Source organism: Pyrgilauda ruficollis, unplaced genomic scaffold, assembly GCF_017590135.1.
Source record: "Pyrgilauda ruficollis isolate IOZ18807 unplaced genomic scaffold, ASM1759013v1 scaffold1269, whole genome shotgun sequence".
In the NCBI taxonomy this organism is placed as follows: domain Eukaryota; kingdom Metazoa; phylum Chordata; class Aves; order Passeriformes; family Passeridae; genus Pyrgilauda; species Pyrgilauda ruficollis.
The window spans coordinates 1-3,659 of record NW_024511088.1 but is presented as its reverse complement, the minus strand read 5'-3'; the positions used below and the strand labels follow the sequence as shown (position 1 = coordinate 3,659).

At 63.5% G+C, this 3,659-nt stretch overlaps 1 protein-coding gene across 1 annotated transcript in view; it reads left to right on the top strand.

The window, feature by feature from the left end:
* The window catches only part of ASPDH (aspartate dehydrogenase domain containing), a gene marked incomplete at its 5' end in the record, with an annotated part of 6,821 nt that extends 3,196 nt beyond the window's left edge, over window positions 1–3,625 (top strand). Inside the window, 2 exons of the mRNA XM_041458223.1 lie at window positions 1,486–1,699; window positions 3,539–3,625. The remainder of the gene's footprint in view (window positions 1–1,485; window positions 1,700–3,538) is intronic.
* Between the last annotated feature and the right edge of the window lie 34 nt (window positions 3,626–3,659).

Sequence of the window (3,659 nt, the reverse complement as noted above, 5' to 3'; positions counted from 1 at the left end):
CTGTCCCCAGTGTCCCCTCAGTGTCCCCAGTGTCCCTTCAGTGCCACCTGAATTGTCACTCTCCTGTCCCCAGTGTCCCCACTGTCCCCTCAGTGCCACACTCACTGTCCCCAGTGTCCCCTCACTGTCCCCAATGTCCCCTCACTGTCCCCAGTGTCCCCTCAGTGTCCCCAATGTCCCCTCACTGTCCCCAGTGTCCCCTCAGTGTCCCCAATGTCCCCTCACTGTCCCCAGTGTCCCCTCAGTGTCCCCAATGTCCCCTCACTGTCCCCAGTGTCCCCGACTGTCACATTGTCACCGTCGAGGTCACCGCGGTGCCCGAGGGCGGCCGCGCCCTCACGGTCAGCAGCACCCGCCGCAACCCCGCCGAGCCCGGCCACGTCACCGGCAGCGCCACCCGCCACAGCTTCTGGAGCAGCGTGCAGGGTGCGTCGCTGTCACCCCCGGTGTCACCCGCGGTGTCACCCCCGGTGCCACCCCCGGTGTCACCCCCGGTGTCACCCGCGGTGTCACCTCAGGGCCGCTCATTCTCTCCCTCCCCGCAGCCTGCACCGGGCACGGCGGCTGCGTCAAGCTCTGCTGAGGAGGAGCGGCGGAAATGCCTGCTTGGGGACGTCTTGGCGACAATTTGGGGACATTTTGGGGACAATAAATCCCAGGCCTGGCGGTGGTGGCGCCCTTCTTGTAATGGCGGCGGGGAGGAGGCGCGAGGTGATTGGTGGGGAAGCCGCGCGGGGCACGATGGGAGGAAGGGGTCTTAGCGCTGATTGGTGAACGCTGGGGCGCAAAGCATCACGGGAGGAAGGTCAAAGCGCTGATTGGGCAGCTGCTCTGGGGAGGAGGTCGGCGCGCTGTGATTGGTCGGCGCCGCGCGGGGCATGACGGGAGTTGTAGTCGCGGCCCTGAGGGGGCAGAGGCCGCCATGGCCCCGGAGGACGCGCGGGGTGAGGAGGGGGAGCCGGGGCCGCATTTTGGGGCGTCCTGAGGGGTCCTGGGGGGGCTTGGGGAGAGCAGGAAGGGCTCGGGGGGGTTTCTGGGGGGCCGGGAGGGGATTTTTTTTGGAGGGGCCCGTGGGGGTCTCGGGGTGATTTGGGGAGGGGTCTCACCCTGTGGGGGTGGGGGCGGGGCAGCCGGAAGTGCCGGGATTTGGGGTTTTTTTGTGGATTTGAGTTGGATTTATGGAGATTTTTGGGGTTTTTTTGGGTCCCAGAACTCCGGGATTTTTTTGGGGGGGCCCGTGGGGGTCTCGGGGTGATTTGGGGAGGGGTCTCACCTTGTGGGGTGGGGGCGGGGCAGCCGGAAGCACCAAAAATGCCGGGATTGGGTTGGATTTTGGGGGAATTTGGGGTTTTTTTGGGTTTTTTTTATGTCCCAGAACTCCAGGATTTTTTTGGAGGGGCCCGTGGGGGTCTCGGGGTGATTTGGGGAGGGGTCTCCCCAGTTTTGCCTCCCCGTGAGCTCATTGCCCCCTCCCCTCCCCCGCAGCCCCCCAGGGCTCCCCCTCCCCCCACCCGGATTTGGGGGGGGTCCTGGGGGATCTCCCCGACCTGGGCCGGGGGCTGCCGGGATTTGGGTCTGGGGTCCCGGGGGTGCCGTACCACGAGCGGCAGCGCCGGCAGCTCTGCGCCCTGCACGCCCTCAACAACCTCCTGCAGCGGCCCTGGCTCAGCCAGGCCTCGGCCGACCGCATCTGCCAGCGGTGAGACCCCAGACCCAATTCCGGGAGGGGTCCCGGGGGGGGCTCTGAATTTGGGGAGGGGTCCTGGGGGGGTTTGGGGGGTTTTGGAGGGGGTTTGGGACTGGTTTGAGGGTGGTGGGAAGGGTTCCTGAATTTGGTGAGGGGTCTCAGGGGGATTTCTGAATTTGGGGAGGGGTCTTAAGGGGTAGGGAAGGATCTTGGTGGGGTTTCCTTAATTTGGGGAGGGGTCTCAGGGAGTTTTGGGCATTTGGGGAGGGGGTTTAGGGCTGTGGGGAAGGGTCCTCAACAACCTCCTGCAGCGGCCCTGGCTCAGCCAGGCCTCGGCCGACCGCATCTGCCAGCGGTGAGACCCCAGACCCAATTCCGAGAGGGGTCCCGGGGGGGGCTCTGAATTTGGGGAGGGGTCCTGGGGGGGTTTGGGGGCTTTGGGAAGGGGTTTGGGACTGGTTTTAGGATGGGGGGAATGGTTCCTGAATTTGGGGAGGGGTCTCAGGGGGATTTCTGAATTTGGGGAGGGGTCTTAAGGGGTAGGGAAGGATCTTGGTGGGGTTTCCTTAATTTGGGGAGGGGTCTCAGGGAGTTTTGGGCATTTGGGGAGGGGGTTTAGGGCTGTGGGGAAGGGTCCTCAACAACCTCCTGCAGCGGCCCTGGCTCAGCCAGGCCTCGGCCGACCGCATCTGCCAGCGGTGAGACCCCAGACCCAATTCCGAGAGGGGTCCCGGGGGGGGCTCTGAATTTGGGGAGGGGTCCTGGGGGGGCTCTGGCCGGGATTTTGAGGGGATTTGGGGGGGTCCTGAGGGGGATTTGGGGGAGATTTGAGAAGTTTTGGGGTGTCCTGAGGTAATTTTGGGGGGGTCAGGAATTTGGGGAAGGGTCCTGGGGAGGGTTTGAGGGAATTTAGGGGGGTTCTGGGGGGATTTGAGGGAATCTTGGGGAGAATTTGGGGGTCCCGAAGAGATTTTGGGGAGGGCAGGGTGGTCTTGGGGTTTTAGGGGGGATTTGGGGGTCTCAGGAATGTGGGGGGTGATTTGGGGGTCCTGGGAGGGGTCTCGGGGGGAATTTGGGGAGGGGTCTCGAGGGGAATTTGGGGGGAATTTGAGGAGGGGTCTGAGGATAATCGGAGGGATTTTTGGGGAGGGGTCTCAGGGTGATTTGGGGAAATTTTGGGGGAATTTGAGGAGGGGTCTCGGGGTGATTTGGGGGAATTTGGGGAGGGGTCTCCCTGGATTTGTCTCTGGGGTCTCGGGGTAATTTAGGGGGGTTCCCGAATTTGGGGAGGGGTCTCGAGGGTGTGGGGAGGGATCTTGGTGGGGTTTCCTTAATTTGGGGAGGGGTCTCTGGGGGCTTTAGGGTTGTAGGAGGGAGTTTAGGGCAGTGTGGAGGGGTATCTGGGGGGTTCCCGAATTTGGGGAGGGGTCTCAGGGGTGTTTCTGAATTTGGGGAGGGGTCTCGGCTGGGTTCTCCCAAATTTGGGGAGGGGTCTTCCCTTCCCTCAGAATGACATCATCGCTTTGTGGGTTCCCCAATTGGGTCTGGGGTCTCTCTGGGGGGGATTCCCCTCCCCAAATTGGGTCTGGGGTCTCAGGGAGGGTGTGGGTTAACTTGGGGAGGGGTCTCAGGGGGTGTCCGGGTTAATTTGGGGAGGGGTCCCAGGCGGGAATTCCCAAATTTGGGGAGGGGTCTGCCCCCATTCTCCCTGGCCTTTAAACCAACATCACCACTTGCAGGGACTGAATTGGGTCTGGGGTCTCTTTGAGGGTTGGATTCCCCTCCCCAAATTGGGTCTGGGGTCCCGGGGGGGGTGTCTGGGTTAATTTGGGGAGGGGTCTCACGCTGCAGCCCCCCCAGGTTGGCCCCGAACTCGCGGCCCAACCCCCACCGGAGCCCCCTGGGCACGGGCAACTACGACGTCAACGTGGTGATGGCGGCGCTGGGCACGCTGGGGCTGGCGGCCGTCTGG